We start from the raw sequence: 19,828 nt of genomic DNA on the forward strand, positions 1-19,828 counted from the left end.
TACCTTATACCATCAGCTTGTAGGAAAACTTTTGTATCTGACCCATACTCATCCTGACCTTTCCTTTGTTGTTGGCCTTATTTCTCAGTTTATGCAAAACCCACATGCAAGTCATTGGAAAGAAGATAAAAGAATACTTCATTATGTTCGAGGTACAATTCAGTTTGGGATTCATTATAGTGCAAAAGAATCTCCTCTATTGGTTGGTTTCACTTATTTCGATTGGGCTGGTGACCCTGATGATCGGAAGTCTACTGCAGGTTATGTATTCACTCTTGGTTTTGGACCTATTACATGGGCTTGCAAGAAACAAAGTGCCATTTCTCTTTCTTCAACAGAAGCAAAGTATCGTGGCACCATAGAAGCTAGTAAGGAAGCCCTGTGGCTTTGTTAGATCCTGTCAGAGTTTTGTTTTCAGTAGCAACATCCGACTACAGTTTGGTGTGATAATCAAAGTGCCATTCAACTATGCAAAGATCCAGTCCAAAATTAGCTCAAAAAACACATTGAAGTACACATGCACTTCATCAGAAAGCTCATTCATGACGATGTTCACAATATTGTTCAACCAATCATCAAGTTGCAGACACCTTTACAAAGGCTCTCATAGACGTGAAGTTTACTAAACTTCAATTTATGGTTGGAGTTCAGGAAGTTGTCACTAAGGGGAGATAGGATCTAATGCCTCTTTCCTTCTCCTATTGTGTCATATTTGTACATCCTTCAATCCTATCCCAATTTGTGTTGGATTGTGTTATATTCTTTCCACGACTAGTCGACGTACTTAACTAGGGGGTTAGAAGGGGACGGAGCCCCCCCTTCGTTACGTCGATTGCGTAGCAGGGAGAGGGGGGTCACAGGGGGTTTGAGGGGTGCAAGTAACCCCACTCTATGGGGTCTTGGGCAGCACCCCAGAAAATTTTGGTTTTGGACCCTATATTAGGTTGGGCGGACCTAACTATGGTTTTGTGCATGTTTTTTGCACATGGTTTTGGACGCGATGGTTTTTGGTCCATGGTTTTGGACGCGATGATTTTTTGGTCCATGGTATTGGATGCTTCGGCATGTAGAAATATGTATTGTAACATTGGAAGGAACGTAATAAAAAATCAAGCTGGTAGTCCCGGGTTTTGGATCCAGGGGAAATCTCTGTGTATATGTGTTTTATGTGTTATGCTCTCGCATTGTTTATTTTCTGTGTTTTAGAATTTGTATGCAGGTAATTTTTGTACGGGGTTAAAATGTACATTTGTTTTCAGAGCTATTTTGGCTTGAAGGGGACGCCTTTGTTGCTAAGGGGTTTCGCTTGAGCTTGTGGTAGACCCTGTTCAGTGGGAGATCTGTGGGATCGATTCTGGTGGTGAAAGAAGATGACGAGCAGTGGAAATATAGAGATTGAGAAATTTAATGGTCAGAGTTTTGAGTTGTGGAAACTCAAGATGGAGGATCTGTTGGTGGATAAAGATCAGTGGATCGCAATAGATCTGGGTACTAAACCAACGGGAGTGTATGATGAAGAATGGAAGAAGTTGGATCGGAAGGCAAAGAGCACAATACGATTGTGTGTCTCATATTCAGTATTGCTGAATGTATCAGGGGAAGCTACGGCGAAGGCTTTGTGGGACAAGTTAGGGACTTTATACCAATCTAAGTCTCTAGTGAATAAACTATTCCTACACAAAAAGTTGTATAACCCGAGGATGAAAGATGGAGACTTGGTGACAGAGAATTTGAATTCGTTTAATACTGTGGTAAGTCAGTTATCGTTTGTTGATATCAAAATTTCAGATGAAGATAAGTGCATTAATTTGTTGTGTTCTCTACCAGATTCGTGGGATGGTCTAGTTATTGTAATAGGTAGCAATGCAACTGCCTTGCAATTTGATGAAATAGTCTCATCTTTGCTGAAGGAGGAGATGAGATGGAAAAATATGGAGATCCAGAATGGTGATGCCTTGTCTGTACAAGGACGGTCCTAGAACAGAAACAAAAATAAGTCATTGAGTGGGAGATCTAAATCTAGAGGGAGATCTAAATCTCCAGGAAAACCTATAAAGGTGGTGTGCTGGAAATGCGGAAAGGAAGGGCACTACAAAAGGGACTGTAAATCTAAAACTCCTGACAAAGGAAAGGGATCTGATGATGCTCCTTCTGCAGAGGCAAAAACTACCTTAGATGAAGGTGGGGATTGTACTTGGCTTCTTCAAGTACATATGTAGATCATGAGGCATGGTTTATTGACTCAAGTGCATCCTTTCACTTCACTCCCCATAGAGAGTGGTTCTACGAGTATGAGAAATACGATGGTGGTGATGTCTTCTTAAGGGATGATAGGAAGGCTAGAATCTTTGGCCGCAGAAAAATAAAGTTGAAGTTGTAAGGTGGAAGGGTTAGAACACTTCTGGGTGTTCTACATATTCTTGCATTGGCCATAAATCTGATTTCTATAAGCAAGTTGGATGATGCAGGTGTAAAAACAGTGTTTGAGAAGGATACCTGCAAGATGGTTCAGGGAGCACTGGTATTGATGCGGGGAGTTAGTATTGGAACTCTGTACAAGCTGCAAGGTAGCACTGTTGTTGATAGGTGCAACAATTCTGTGGTTCCTGAAAGTGGAGTAGAAAATCTAGTGGTCTCTAGATAGAAGACCGTGCTGTGGCATCAAAGGCTTGGACATATTGGAGAGAAGGGCCTTCGAATACTTCTTGGTAAATTTATGGTAGAAGGTATGAGTAATAGCTCTTTGGATTTTGATTTCTGTGAAAATTTTGTATATGGGAAGCAGAATTGGGTGAGTTTCCCCTTTGGTAGTAAGAGGGTGAAACATATATTATAGCTTGTGCACAGTGATGTGTTTGGACCTGTGAAGGTTCCATCACTGGGTAAGTCTGTGTACTATGTATCATTTATAGATGACTTCTCAAGGAATACATGGATATATTTCCTTAAGAAGAAATTTGAAGTCTTTGACAAGTTTAAAGAATTTAAGGCTCTAGTGGAAAACCAGACAGAGAAGAAGATAAAGGTGTTGAGGACAGATAATGGTGGAGAGTTTTGCAGTAAGGAATTTGAAGAATTTTGTAAGAAGTGTGGTATAGCACGGCAGAAGACTACTCCATATACACCTCAACAAAATGGAGCTGTAGAAAGAATGAACAAGACGTTGATGGAAAGGGCAAGAAGCATGCTCAATGGTGCCGGGTTAGGACAAGAATTCTGGGCAGAGGCAGTGGAGACAACATGTTACCTAGTCAATAGATTGTTGACTGATAAAAGGTGCCTCTTAAAACTCCTAATTATCCACATTAATTATCAACCCAGGCAAGTCCTCTTATTTCAAGAGTGTACAAAGTATGTGGCTGCTATTAATTCAGAGAGCAATGTTTCCTAAATTGTAGTATAGATCTTTCATTACAAGAGTAAACGGATGCATCTAATAAACTCCAATTGCAATCATTAAAGGGAATGTAACATCTAAACTTCAAGACTCAATCTTCTATTGAAATTGTAATCAATCCTTACTCAAGCAATTCGACTAGAAATGGCATCAGTCGAGAGTCCAGTAGCAATAACTCATCTCTTCTTAACTGATTTAATCTAAATCAAACCCAATCTCCAGTAAATAATCTAAAAAACAATGATATCAATCTGAGAGTCTAACAACAATAGTTAATACTCTTTATAGTTGATCAAAGCAAGTTGAATATTTATCTAAGTAACTCAATCTGAAATGAAAGTGAACTGAATCAACGATAATGTTGTAAGTCATATAAAGCAGAGGTATTCTGTCAACACATGAAAACAATAAACAACGAAGGAGATAAAATCACAGAAAGTAAGAATTGGAAATGTATGACACAAAGGAAGCAGTTAATTCCACCAAAGGCTGGGCCCTTAGCCGCCAGCGAAGACTGCTAAGTTACTTCAGATAACGCGAGGGAAAAATAACTTCACTTATGTATTAATCATTGAATGTAAGCAGCGTTACAATATAACCATGTTCTCTCAACAACGAGAGTCTGTAATTAAAATTAGAAATTCAATAATAATCGAGCTTCCTCCCTTTCTTCTTACAATCGTCTCATTTTGTAATCATAAAGGGTAAAAGATAAATGGTAAATGCGATCCCTCTGGCTCTCCTGATCTTGAGGGATTCACAACTGATTTCCAACTTCAGACATCCTTTCCTTTCTCGTGCTGATCTTCCTGATTTGTCTTTAGCCTTATTCGCAACCGTCGCGTTCCTTCCTTGGATTGTTGATTTTTGTTATTCCTTCGTTAGGGAACAACAATTGTCCCTTTTGTTGTTTTCCTGCATAAAGAAGGGTAATTATTAGCTAAATCATAACTGCAGATAATTCCTTAATTTCTTACCATAATTCCTCAATATGTCAACGCATTAGGATATAGAAAAGATAATAATAAAGGAAAAGGATGATGAGATTAATAGCAACTACATACCCATTTTGTGACTCAACATACTCCCTTGCTTACCTTGTTTCATGTCCTCATGAAAAGCAAGTAATTCGTATGCAGAGTAGTTAAAGAATAAGCTGGAGAAGGAATTTCATAAAGTGGTCTAAAACCATGATTCTTGGCCAAGAGATCAAATATGGGCCATGTCTGTCCTTTAGGCAATTCGTATATAGCCCGATAACCTTCAGCATGATACCAAATGATGGGGCTACGGAATCGACATCTTAACCAATAAGGACCTTCTCTCAAAATGAGATTGTTGTATGTGACAAAATGGTCTGTAGCTAGTTTAAATTTTTTATAATTAAATGGCTCTCTATTATGTACACTACTAGTGGAGACTGTCCACCTAATTTTGGCGTTGGGTAGCGAAGGTCCCATGTAACAGTTTTGGGTCTGACAGCCTAGAAGTTAGGATAAAAATATTGTAAACCTCCGCAATATGCAGAGCAGGTCGAGTCAAAGGGTTGTCTGCCCAATAAATATTATAGAATAATAGGGAGTGAGTCGGTCCGTGGACCATAGGAAGGTATAAATAGAGCGTGGCTCTAGGGGTAGAAGGCAGTTTTTTGGGTATTATCTTGGATCTGAAATGTAATGGGTTTTTTAGAAGGAAAGTTTGAAAGCATTTGTAAGTCTGAGTCGAGGGTATTGGGTAGTGGATAGAGGCTCTGTAGCTATGTGCGCAGAGGCCTGGAAGAGTTCGCAACTGTGTGCACGGACCCCTGTAGCTGAGTGCGCAGGGTAGATCTGGATGTATTGGTGATAAAGTGGAAATAAAGATAAGTTGCTTCTGTAATTCTGTGTTAAATCTGAATTATCACGGATCTGGCTTTTTGTATGGTTAATATAACTGTTTGATCTATGCGCATATGCTTATGTTATGAATATATGTGAATCTGAGTTTATTTTGAGTGCGCGAACTGGTTAAATCTGATAAATGTTTGCTTAAAGACCCTTCTAAGTAGATATGTTTTATGATACATCATTAAGTAATTAATATTAAGTAGCTCGGGTCCAAATCTACGCGGAAGCAGAGCAGCACGAGGCTGCCAAACAGCACGCGAAACCTCCAGACCACATATAGACATCCCAAGGGTGCAGAAACCTGGTTCCAGCACCCTCCCCTGCTACCTCGGTGAGACCTCAGTCCACGCTCAGCGGACTATTGCCGAAAGGGCCAACAGCTGTGGGATTTATTTGGCTAAATAATTCTTCCGAACCTGGGTTAGGCCCATATAAGCCAACAAATGGTTCCATTGTCGGGACTGGGATCTACCTAAGGGGTGTCTGATGTGGAATGCAAGGACTCTATAGAAAAGAAATTGAAGGATCGAAGGGACTAGGAGCAGTAGTAGTTCAGAGTACAGTGGTAGAGTTGACAATGACGAGTGTGATCCAGCTACCAATATTCAAAGGAGCAGGAAGCGAAGACCCAGAACAATTTTGGTTCGTGTTAACCTCAGTGTGGAACGCACATAGAATTGCAGATGATAATATCAGAAAGGCTACCTTAGTTAGCGCGCTGTAGGACCGGGCGCTGACATGGTACATAAAGTACTCAAGAGATCACCCAACTATGGGGACGGCAGAAATAGACCGAACTAAAGAAAGAGTTTAGCCGACCAAAGTCAGAAACACAGTCGATCATAGGGTTCAAGGAGATCGCGATGATGCCTGGTGAAACCCCGTGGGATTTGGACCAAAGACTGAAAAGTACTATTCGCGAGGCTAACATGACATTGACGGATGCGCAACACTGTGCTTGGTTTATGGCATCCTTAACACCACATCTGAGGACGGCTTTGTCACAACAGAAGATCTCAACCTAGGCTGAAGCATTGGAGACAGTGATGAGGTTGCACGAAACTCCATTACAAGACTCAGGGTTGGGAGTTCAGCAAATCCAAGTGCAGATCCAAAACTTGTGTTTGGAAATGAAGAAGTTAAAACAAGAACAAGCACCATGACCAGAATTCCGGGAGGAAGTATGGTGTATAAAGTGCAAGAGCCAGGGGCACGATAAAGATCATTGCCCAGTCTCAATGAATTATGTGGCAACGGGGGGACCAACACCATTGCGACTAGAGGCACAAGCAGGGCCAAGCACAACAACCCCACTCTAGTGCACAATCTGTTAGGTGGGAGGAAAAAATAACACTGATAAATGTCATCTACTGCCAAAATACAACCAGACCCCCCAGCATCTATTTTGCAACTTTTGCAGATAGGTGGGCCATGAGGAAAGAGAATGTCGTAGCTATGAATTATTAATGGACCAGTCACCTACTTACAGAATGTAGATTGAGGTGCGAGGTTAGGATCTAGCCACAGCAATCGCATGCGATGGGTTCTAGGGACGTGGATGAGGACGGTGCGGAATGGGGCTAGGAAGGGGTCGCGGGCAGCTCATCTGTTACAACTACGGAGGACCAGGACATTACGCACAGGATTGTACCAACCCAATTAGAATTTCATGCACTTACTATGAGCAATTCAATCATGAGCTAATAGATTTCCCTATGCTGATAGCCCAAATTCGGGAAAAAAGGGAAGCGCAACTGGCAATGACCCAGAACGTACAGATGATGAGGTCTGAACCCCGCGATGAAGACCCCAAAGTAAACATGGTACTAAGAAGTGGAAAGGCCACAGGAGCAGATAGACAGAACTTAAGTAAGGAAGACACAGGGGTTGGCAAGGAGACATATCTGGAAGCTAGGGAGAGCTTCGCGAAGGTCTCTACCCTAGGTAGTAGGGATCAACCTGAGCCGGATAGGGATCCCTCGATGATAACTACCTTTTTAGAGACATGTATAAAATTGCTTCGTGACAACAGGGCAGTTAATGGCTTACAGGAATTGATCAATAGATGTGCAGGATGGAGTGAACCTCATGTAGTTTGGAAATTGGGAAGACATGCATCGCAGACCAAACGAGAAATGTGATTAACGGTGCAAATCGACGATTATGAGATAGATCAGGTCATTCTGGACTTGGGCTCAGATGCCAACGTACTGCCTAAACATGCTTGGGAGCGCATGGGTAAGCCTACACTACAATGGTCCCCTATTCAATTGTAGATGGAAAACCAGCAGAAGATCCTACCTATGGGAACACTGCAAGGAATTATGGTAGATATTGACGGTGCAAGTACTTGGACGGACTTTGAAGTTATTGAAATCATGGATGAAAGTATGCCTTATCCTGCATTGTTAGGAATAGACTAGGCCACCGACATGAATGGGGTTATTAATTTAAAGAAGCAGACAATGATATTTGAAACAAAGTCGCTCTGCATAGTCGTTCCGCTAGATCCAGCTGAAGGACCGTGCTACATTGAACCTGTGCGCAACAAAGAAGGTGACGACGAATTAGATTGTATCTACAAAATTTCTGCACAAAGGCAAGGATGGGTCAAGTCAACGGAGGATCGAAGAATATCACGGGGCTATGCAGAGTCCTGTACCACCGATTCAGATGAAGAAGACGAGCGGTGGCATAACAGGTTGAACGGAGTAACCACGCTACACTGCAATATGGTGACTAAATCTTTGTACTGCGTGAGGGCCCAAGATCGCGAACTGCCGATGTATGATGGGCTGACAATAATAGATGAATTCTTGACCAAATTTGAAATCACGGTACCAAAGCACCAGTGGTTTGATGCGTTGAGATGGGTGTTGCGTGCAACACCTACGTGATGGTGGGGCACACATGAAGGGACATTCGAAGATTGGCGCCATTGCAAGCGCATGATGAAGATAAGATTTGGAAATCTGGAACTATGAATAATGGAGAAATATGATGGTCGTGATAACCTGCGCATACACCTTACTCGATGGATCAAAGCCTACGGAGAGGAACCTCAACCAGATTGGGTGCACTTATTTTATCACACCCTGGATGTCATTCCCAAAAATTGGTATACTAAAGCAGAGCTCCGACACGGCACAGGTGAGTGGGATATCTTGCGCGAAGGGTTTCTGTTGACATTTCTCTTTGAAGATCAATGGATGGATCTTATGGATGATGCGTTACAGATGGTGAAATCTTCCATTTTCAAAATGCCACCAAAGCCAGAAGAAATCGTGCAGCCTGACTGGTCGCGATAACTGAGCCAGGCCCTCGAATGTTACAATGTCTAGGTAGAAGATTATGAGGACAACCCGTGAAACATCGATATTCTAGAATCAGAGGGGCGCCATGAGGTGCGAGGACCTAAAATCAAAGATCCAGATATCATGGCACCGTTGAAAACGAAACAAGTAAATATCGGAACCGAAGAGGAGCCGAAGTATGCAACGCTTGGAGACTACTGGGACAACGCCACAGTGGAAAAGGTCATCGAATTGCTTCAGGAATATCGAGATTTATTCCCAACAAAAATCACAGAGCTAAAAGGGATCCTAGGAGACTTGGGGATGATGAAGATAATGTTGAAGCTAAACGCGAAGCCAGTTAAGCAGTGACCCTACTGATTGAATCCAAAATACGAAGCAAAGGTCCATGAAGAATTGAACAAGATGCTGGCGGAAGGAATCATTGAACCAACTGAGGAATCCGACTGGGTAAGTCTGATGGCTATGCAGGAGAAGAAACAGAAGGGTAAGATTCGCATCTGCATGGATCTCAGGAAGCTCAATGATGCCTGTGTTAACGATCCATTCCCAACACCCTTTACAGATGAGGTACTGGAGAATGTGGGTGGGTAGGAAGCCTACTCCTTCACAGATGGGTTCTCAGGATACCACTAGATCAAGATTGCACCAGAGGACAGGAGTAAAACAACGTTCACCACTGAATGGGGTTGTTTTCAGTATATGGTGATGCCCTTTGGACTGAAGAACGCGCCGGCAATATTTTCACAAATTGTGGTAGCGACATTCAAGGAATTTATACACAAGTTCTTAGAGGTCTATCTTGATGACTGGACCATGTTTGGACTGGTGAAAAAACACGTAGCGAGATTACGGTTAATGTTGGATACTTGCCGATGACACCAGATTGTGCTAAACTTGAAGAAGTGTACTTTCCTCATCCCCTTTGGGAACCTGCTGGGCCATGTTGTTTGTAAGCAAGGCTTGATGATGGATCCGGCAAAGATTGCTATCATACTCAATCTGTAGGCGCCACGAAGTGTCAAACAGCTACGTGCCACACTGGGACACACGGGATACTATTGGAAATTCATCAAAAGCTACGCCCAGATCACGACTCCAATGGATCAGTTGCTGAAGAAGGATGCTACTTATTGCTGGAATGAGGACTGCAACAAAAGTCTGGAGACACTTAAGGAAAAGATGGCATCCGCCCCTATACTGGTCTTTCCGAAATGGGACATCAAATTTCATGTGCATGTCGACGTGTCGTGTATCGCGTTGGGGGCGGTACTTACTCAACCAGGAGTAGAGGGAATTGACCATCCGATTGTGTTCACAAGTTGCTGATTGTCAAAAGCTGATTATAATTACTCCACTACCAAGCGCGAGGGATTAGCGATGGTATACGCGCTTCAAAAATATCGCCACTATCTGCTCGGAGGCCACTTTAAGATGTATACTGATCACTCTGCGCTAAAATACCTAGTGAATAAGCCTGTGTTGGGGGGGCGCATTTGTAGGTGGTTTCTGTTATTCCAAGAATATCACTTCAAGGTCGTCGTAAAGCTGGGACGTCTAAACACAGGCCCCGATCACCTATCCTGAATTGAGACTGGCGAAGAGCCCACAAATCTAGAGGACGAACTCCCGGATGCACAACTGTATGCAATGCGCGTAGCAGATGGCCACTTTGAGGATATAATCCATTTCCTAACTACAGGAACCGTGCCACAGGGATATTTTGTTCAACAGAAAAAGGAATTGGTGCTACGCGCAAAAAAATTTACTATGATTGCAGGGCACCTCTACAAAATGGGCAATGATGAAATATTACGTAGGTATGTCCCGGAGTTCGAGCGAGGACAGATCCTGGCCGAAGCACATGGGGGGGTTGCTGGTGGACATTATGTGGGTCACGCCACAGCCTAGAAGATTCTTTACATAGGATTATGGTGGCCCACTCTGCATCAAGATTCGAAAGCATACTGCCGAGCCTGCGACATATGTCAACGGACGGGGAAACCATTGCGGAGAGATGAAATTCCGCTCCAACCACAGATGACGCTACAACCATTTGAGAAGTGGGCAATTGACTTCGTAGGACCTATCGCACCGTGAGGGAAGATGGGCGCGCGCTATATCATCACCGCGACAAAATATTTGACTCGATGGGCAGAGGCACAGCCAGTTAAGGATTGCACGGCTGCGACAGCTACAAAGTTTTTGTTTGAGAATGTACTGACAAGGTTTGGATGTCCCAAAATTCTCATGAGCGATCGGGGAATGCATTTTCTAAATGAAACGATCAGCGCACTCACTGAGGAATTTTAGATATATCACCAACAAAGTATGCCATACCACTCGCAAGCGAATGGGACCGTTGAGGCATTCAACAAAATCTTGGAGACCGTGTTGACCAAGGTCTGTAATGCGTAATGAAATGACTGGGACTTGCGCATCCCTGCTGTGCTATGGGCATACCGAACCACGTGCAAAAAGTTGATGGGCCAGACACCTTTTCGGTTAGTCTATGGCAAGGAGGCCATGATGCCTATGGAATATATTGTGCCTAGTCTGTGGATCGCGAAAATAATAGGCATGGTAGATTGCAGGGCCTTGGAGGAATGAATCGCGCAGCTAGAGGAACTGGAGGAGGAATGGTTTTTGGCTGGATTCCATCAGCAAGTACAGAAACAACGCAAGAAAGCGTGGCATGATCGCCATATTAAGGTGCACACCTTCAAGGAGAATGACCTGGTATTACTATATGATAGCAAGTTTGAGAAATTCCCTGGCAAACTCTGAATGCATTGGTTGGGACCCTATGTCATCAAAGAAGTTACCGATGGGGGCGCAGTTTAGCTTGCCAAACTCAATGGAGACCCCTTCCCGGGAAGAGTGAATGGCAGCCGCCTGAAGCTCTACACGGGTGGGCTGACCGCTTGAATAACCATCCGGGGGACAATCTAACCACTCCAGGTAGTTGAAAGGGAGTGCGAGACAATAAAGTAGTCTGGGGGAAAAAGGCACGGTTGCCTGGATATGCGTAGATTTGACCAACCACAAAAGCCGCGGGTGTGTGACAAGGAGTCTGATGATGCATTGCTAAGAGGAGACATGACCATTGCTGTCACTATTCATGACAAGATGTCTGCATTATGGCAAAAGGGAGTGGGCAGTGGGCAATTAAGAGTAGGGGTACGAGCCAGATATGGCACGAGCTGCCACAGGTTTAACACGAGGACACCAGAACCGGTGGGAGCCAGTGAATTTGAAATTCGAAACGCTTATAAATCACAGAGGGGCATCCACCGAGCGATCTACACTTCTGGAACACACAAGCTGGTTACCGATATGGAACTTTTCATTATCTTTGCACAAGGAGTAAGCCCGAGGGTGGTGATATGGCTGATGGAAAGGTAGGGCTCTCTGCGAAGCATAGTGTTGACAACTGTGCACGCCACACAGAGTTCAACACCAACAGTAGGGGATGTACTGGAAAATGGGAGACACGAAGTAGAACTGGTCTGGATGCCACTGCCTCGTCCGGGGGTAGGCCGACGAAATACAACAAAAAAGAGAAAGGATGGAAAAATGGAGACCACTGATAGAAATGAAGTTACTAAGGCATCGCTGATGTACCTTGAGGATTGGGATCTCACCAACAGTAGAAAAGGCCTTGCAAAATTGCAACACAAGCTGCAGCAGATAGTGCGAAGAGTAGATACGAAGGTAGGCAGTGATTGTGGCGGTACAAGGAGGTCCCGTATGCGGCTCCCCCGCTCGAGCTAAAATCCTATGAGGGGGTGTTCTATGTTAATCGAGCAGAGAAAAATGAGCATTACCGGTCGAGAGAATTGGTAGAAACAATGAAGCGGGAGCCAGACGAAGCATTGTAGGAGACAACAAAGAAGCATAAAGACGACGAGCGTCACTCTCAGGGAGGTGAACCGCGAAGCCAAGGCAGTGCGTCTCGCCGCACCGACGAGTGACTCGGGATGAGTCACGATGATTGTGTTGGGGGGTTGTTGGGTAGCAAAGGTCCCGTGTAACAGTTTTGGGTCTGATATCCTAGAAGTTAGGATAAAAATATTGTAAACCTCCGCAATATGTAGAGTAGGTCAAGTCAAAGTTATGTCCGCCCAAGAAATAATATAGAATAATAGGGAGTAAGTCAGTCCGCGGACCATAGGAATGTATAAATAGAGCACGGATCTAGGGGTAGAAGGCAGTTTTTTGGGTATGATCTTGGATCTGAAATGTAATGGGTTTTTGAGAAGGAAAGTCTGAAAGTGTCTATAAGTCCGAGTCGAGGGTATTGGGTAGTGGATAGAGGCTCTGCAGCTGTGTGCACAGAGGCCTGGAAGAGTCCGCAGCTGTGTGCGCAGACCCCTGTAGCTGAGTGCGTAGGGCAGATCTAGATGTATTGATGATAAAGTGGAAATAAAGATAAGTTACTTCTGTAATTCTGTGTTAAATCTGAATTATCGTGGATCTAGATTTTTGTATGGTTAATATAACTGTTTGATCTATGCGCATATGCTTATGTTATGAATATATGTAAATCTGAGTTTATTCTGAGTGCACGAACTAGTTAAATCTGATAAATGTTTACTTAAAGACCCTTCCAAGTAGATCTATTTTATAATAAATCATTAAGTAATTAACATTAAGAAGTAGCTCGGGTCCGTATCTACGCGGACGCAGAGCAGTGCGAGGCTTCAAAATGGCGCGCGAAACCTCCAGACCACATTTAGACATCCCAAGGGTGCGGAAACCTGGTTCCAGCACCCTCCCTTGCTACCTCGGGTGAGACCTCAGTCCGTACTCTGCGGGATGTTGCTGAAAGTGCAGGTAGCTGCGAGATTTGTTTGGCTAAATAATTTTGCCGAACCTGGGTCAAGCCCATATAAGTCAACATTTGGCTGCAACCAAGGAGCTTTCCTGAATGGAGAGGAATTATTCTACTCCCTTTTGTACAATCTCTTTCTGAATAGGGCCCAAAATTTTAATCATCCCTTCCCTTGTCATTAGACTCTTGTGATTGGCCATCATTTGCAAAGGGTGCTTGGGTTCACTTCTAACCCAACGATCCATTCCATGCTCTTGTCTTTGGAACACGTTATGAGCCTTGAACCATTTCAGTTGATTGACAACAAATGAGATAAAGGCTTGGAATTGAACATCCCCCACAAAAGGGTTGGGGTTCTTTTCCACTTCTTCCTCTAATACAAAATTGTGTAGGTAAAATTCACAAAGCAACCTTTGAACTTTTACCCCATGCTGTTTGCAACAATTTATAAAATCCTCAATTGTTTTTAATTCAATTGGTTTTCCAGCTCTCAAGGCTTTAATTTTTAACAACAAGTATCGTTCTAACAAAAATAAGGCATAATTATTGGCAGGAGATCTGCATGCCAAGACATCAGTGTATAATGAGCAGATAGTGTCCGTTTGACTCATGACCTTCTCTAATCTGAGCTTAATTTTCTCAATTTTCTCTTTTGCTTTTCGGTATTTGTTAAAGGTCTCGCTCTTTGATGTATTCATGTCTCGAAGCTACCTCTGCAATTCTTGGTATTTTAGCTGGGAGAAAGTTTCTTGTTCAAGCCGTTCTACGACAAGCCGAGCCTGTGCTAAGTCTTCTTGAAGATTCAATATACTAGGGTCATTGCATATCATGACATCTTTCGCTTGAATGGTTATCTGAGTACTTCTGCTATGAAAAGGGATGCCTATTGTCTGTGTTTCTTTATTATGGGAGGTCCAAACCTACGTCTGGGTAGCCATGTTGTAGGAGGGTACCACCTCCGTCTGAATAGCTATGTTGTAAGAGGGTACAACCTCTTTCTGGCTAACTACCTCTGAAAAAATTGCATGATGTTCCTTAACAAGTTGAGTGAGTATGGGCTCAGTTTGAGTCCCTGCAGCCCTTCTTTCATATAATTCATTTTGAACTACCGCGTTTACTGTCTCCGGGGTCTTGTCTAGAACCTTCCCTGATGATATTTCTTTTATCTTTCTTCTGATCCTTTTTACCATTTTCCGAAGCCTCTGTTGTTCCTTCCTAAGATTTTTAATTTTGGCTCTATACTTTTTCAGAGGATCAGTTGTTCTGTTAATAGTTTCTGCTTATAATGAGCCCAGTTTCTCATCCTGGCTCTGTTCTAAAAGAACCGTGTTCCCATATTGGTAATCGTCTTCCTGGTTTATTTCTACTCCTTATGTTTGGCCTATATTCTCCGTGTTTTGGCCTGCCTGACTGGGTTCTCCTGGAGGCATGTCACCAGGTTGGTTCACCTCTTCTTGAATGGCCTCTGCCCCTGTTTCTGCTTCGCAGCTTACATTTTCTGATATAATTATGTTGTGGCTAGAGTTCTCTAAAGATTGGGTTGCTCCCAAATTAAAATTGAGTGGGATTTCAGGTTGTATGAAATCATTCATATTGGCCAGGATCTGGGCCAATTCAATATCATGCAATAAATCACCTTGGGGACTCGTGCTTGGTGTTGAGGGAAGTCCCGATTCATTTCTTGGTTCATCTCTAGAACACCCTGTTTCTTCCTCATGGTCCGATTCAGGGTTATCTTGGCCTTCTATCTGCAAGTGTTGTTCACTTCCTGGGCTAGAAAATTCTATGGGTTGGCTGACACTACCTTGAGGATTCTCGATCGCTCCTATCCTTGTCCTCAACCTTGAGGATTGTCTACGCTTTTGGGGTATGTTTCTTGCAAGGGTAGTCCTTTTCCTTTTCGGAACAGGGTTAGGCGCAGGCAGAGCTAAACCTCCTTCAATAGCAAATATTAGTTCCTCCCAGCTTGATTGCTGCTGGGCGAGGTTGTAGCTAATTATCAGTCTGATCAAACAGTGGTGGCTTACTATAGTTTCTATATGTTGGGACCTTCTTATCCTTTCAGCGGTGTCATGCAGTAGAAAATTCAATAATGCAGGTAAATTCACAGAGCACTTTTGTTTCAGAACTGCTAAGAGTTTAAGTTGACGCGGCCTTACCACGTCTTTACGCCTGTCACATGTGATGTAATTCTGGACGATTCTTGCTAGTTCTCCCCATGGTTCTCCAAGGGATGATGGTCGAATGCCTTTGCCTTTGATGATCAGCTCTTGTCCTTCATCCTTAAAGGCTTCGATCGCATCATGCAATTTCAAACGTTTGTTAGCCCATACGGGTCCTTCAGCTGGTAATCTGGATACTTCTACTATCACAGCGTCTGATACTGTGATTTGTCTGCCCCTTACCATGGATTTTCCATTCTGTAAATTTCGTAGGAATTCAATGGAAATTTCCTCGTTGGGTGGCTGAAATCACGTAAAGTATGTTATCCACCCAGCTCGGGCTAAAATTTCTCTGGCTGCATCAGAAACAGCCAGTATTAGCGGCTCCCTACGCACTGTTCTTCCTCCCATATTTCCTGAATTCTACAAATGTTTAGTGTAGCAGAGATAGCACAACAATAAGCAGAGCCGAGTGATGGAACAACAAATTTTTATAATGGCTATATCGGGTGATACTTCTTAAATATACATACCGTTATTCAGGGCTATCATCATACCACATGTTCTATGATAATAGAATGTTGTAACGTTCTACAAAACCCAATGAAAAATTGATAGCATATACATAAGTACACTGGAGGTCCTTGCCCCCCTTCAAAATGATAGGTCACCTACGACCAAATGAATGAAGGGGTAACATGCTGGTGGCGAAGTACAGGGGTGATAAAAGTGGCAAGGTACGCATATTAATGAAAGGATCCTAAACGATATAGGAGTGCTGAAATCAATGCATATAACGAGAATTATCAATAAGTGAGGAGATGTCGTGAGGTGATTCGAAAAGGAAAACGGACAACTGACGTAGGAGAAATACTTTATCGTCATTATTCCACTTAAAACTATTATGATTGATTTTTAAAGGATATCGCATATATAAATGTTCAAAGTAAATTAGGAACATAATATCTTTGTAGTAAATATAAAAGATAAGAAAAGGGAATTATAATAACTATTGATGTTGAAAATATGACTTCAATACCATCAGTAGAGCTTCTATTGCCTGCAGGCATCTATAGCCTCGATAGAGTTGCTTTCTAACCCTTTGGAACCATGTTCCTCTATGTATAATTGGGGAAGTGAATTATGATATCAGAGTAGAGACCAATGTGTTGGCTTGGTAACCAGATGAACACATTGCCATTCACTGGGAAGGAGTGAAAGGTGGGAATGTTGGCTCGTAATGAGACCCCCTATCCTCCATCTCTAAAAATCATAGAATTGTTAGTAAACATATGTATATGTTTGTATATATATATATATATATATATATATATATATATATATGTTTATATATATTTTAAACAACACTTCTTATTTATATAAAGAGGGTGGCTAAACACTCCTTAGGAGTAGGGATGGCGGAAGAAGTCTGAACATATCAATAGAAAAAAGTATGCCCTTAACCTTATTTTTATAATGAACAGAGAGAATTATAGGGTTAGGGGTGAACAAGCATGGTACAAATAATCAATCAATTCGATTTATAATGGAAATGAAGACAGTGAAGTGATATAGATGGTTGTGTCCTTTCTTTTTCAATCAATACAAAGCAATCTTGTCAATATATTTGCATGTTCCAGTAAACTCCAGATTTGTATCCTTACATATATATTTGTACACTTGTACCCTATAGAGGATCATAAAGAGTGAGCAAAGGAAAGAAAAGGTGTTCTCAAAAAATATTCACAAAGTGCTATTTCCTAAAGAAAACTACAAAAGAAAACTTCACACAAAAATTGTTGTTCCTTAGAGGGAACAACAAGGAAATATATGCAAAAAGGTGTTGTTCCTTAGAGGGAACAACAACTGTTCCCTGTAAGTGTTATGGAACCAGCTCAAGAAAAGATAGAAAAGATAGATCAACGGCTTAGAATTCAGCCTCTTCGAGGGGGCAACCTCCTTTACATTACATAAATGAACAATTCTTGGATGATACAAATGAAAAGACCTCCTTTCTATATATAGGAGTCTAAGGGGTCATAACATAATCAGAGCTGACATAACAATAATAATGTAAGGGCACAATAATAACAATAGTGGGCTTCTATTGGGCACATTAGTAACAATATGGGCACTACATGGGTACATCAATATAATAAGTGGGTTGTACTAATAAAAATAAGGGGTTACACTAGTAGTATAGGGGCCTAACAGTAAGGAACAACAAATGAAAAATACACGCAGACCGTGTTGTTCCCTGTAGGGAACAACAAAAATATATATACGCAAAAGTGTTGTTCCTTATAGGGAACAACAATTGTTCCCTGTAAGGAACAATGAAGGTAATGCATACGAAAATTTTTGTTTGTTGTAAAGGATCAGCAAGATAAATACGCTAAAATTTTTGATGTTCCCTACAGGGAGCAGCAAAGAAAATGCACGCAAAAATTGATGTTCCTTATAAGGAACATCAGTTGTTCCTTAGAGGGAACAAAAACTATTCCTTGCAGAGAACATCAAGAAGAAAAACTGCACGCCAAAACTACTATTCCTTAAAGGGAACAACGACTATTCCTTAGTGGGAACATCAATTGTTCCTTAGAGGGAACAACAACTGTTCCTTGTAGGGAACAACAAGAAGAAAAAAAATTGCACAATAAAACTACTATTCCTTAGAGGGAACAACGGTTGTTCCTTGTAGGGAACAACAAGAAAAAATTGCACATGGAAATTGTTGTTCCTTAGAGGGAACAACGACTGTTCCTTAGAGGGAACAACAAGAAAAATTGCACACTGAAATTGTTGTTCCTTAGAGGGAACAATGACTGTTCCTTAGAGGGAACAACAATTGTTACTTAGAGGGAACAGTAGTTGTTCCTTGTAGTGAACAACAAAAATTTCACACTGAAATTGCTATTCCTTAGAGGGAATAGCAAGAAAAAAATTGCACACCGAAATTGTTGTTCCTTAGAGGGAACAACAAAGGAAAAAAAATATAAAAAATTATATACAATTTATTATACAAGCAAATTCAATCAAACAAAAAGGGAAATTTATGTACAAATTTCGAAAATAAATAAATTCTTCACTGGACCGATGCTATGGACGAGTTTCCCTCCTCAGCAAGAATTTGTATAGTGGAATATTCTCATAATTATTGGCAAAAGGCCTCCCTGGTAAGCAGTTTGTGATAGAGGCGTACTCGATGTCCATTCACTTTAAAAAAGTAGCTAGACCCATCAATGGTGGTTAATGTGAGGGTGCCATTATCATGCACCTCTTGTATCTCATAGGGGCCTAACCATCTGGTCTGGAGTTTGCCCAGGAAATCCTAGAACCTAGAATCATACAGAAGTGCCCAATCACCTTCATGGAAGATCTTCCTCTTGATAAGGGCATCATGCCAATTTTCTCTTTGTTGTTGGATCAGTGCAGTATGCTGAAGAGCCGATAGTCGGATTTCATCCAATTCATTGATTTGATGTAGCCTGTTAATATGTGCTTCATTTAAGTCCAGGCCTACTTCTTAAGCTATCCTTAATGTCTGAATTTCAAATCCTATTGGGAAGATAGGCTCTTTGCCAAACACTAGTTGATATGGGGAATATCCCGTGGTATTTCTCCATGTCATGCGGTATGCCCACAAGGCTTTTGGAAATCGGGTAGCCCAGTCACGTCTATGTGATGGGACTGTCTTTGTGAGTATTTCCTCGATCACTTTATTGGTGCTTTCTACCTGGCTGTTTTCCTTCGGGTGGTATGGAGATGTTATTCTGTGCATGATATGATGATTTTTTATGTCGCAGCAATCTTATGGCCTACAAATTATGGCCCTCCATCCATGATTATTTCTCTAAGCAAGCCATACCACACAAAAAGTTGGAAAAGAAAGTGGATTACTAAGTCCTCCGTTGCCCTTGGTAATGCCTCTGCCTCCACCCATTTAGTCACATATTCTATTGCGACTAGTATATATGTCTTTTGATTAGATGATGGGTTTATTGGACCAATGAAATCTAATGCCCATCGTTCAAAAGGTTTAATCACTAACTGCGGATGTAGGGGAATCTCGTTAGACTACCTAGGGCGGCCCATTATTTAGCAACTATCGCATGCCTGGAAAAACTTCTTGGTGTCCTTAAAAATGGTGGGCCAATAATAGCCCATTTGTAAAATTTTGTGACTAGTCCTGTGGTCTGTGAAATGTCCACCGCAAGGCCCATCATGGCAAGCTT

Source organism: Pinus tabuliformis, chromosome J (genome assembly GCF_031772625.1).
Source record: "Pinus tabuliformis cultivar Carrire ecotype Pingquan chromosome J, CPIR1, whole genome shotgun sequence".
Classification (NCBI taxonomy): domain Eukaryota; kingdom Viridiplantae; phylum Streptophyta; class Pinopsida; order Pinales; family Pinaceae; genus Pinus; species Pinus tabuliformis.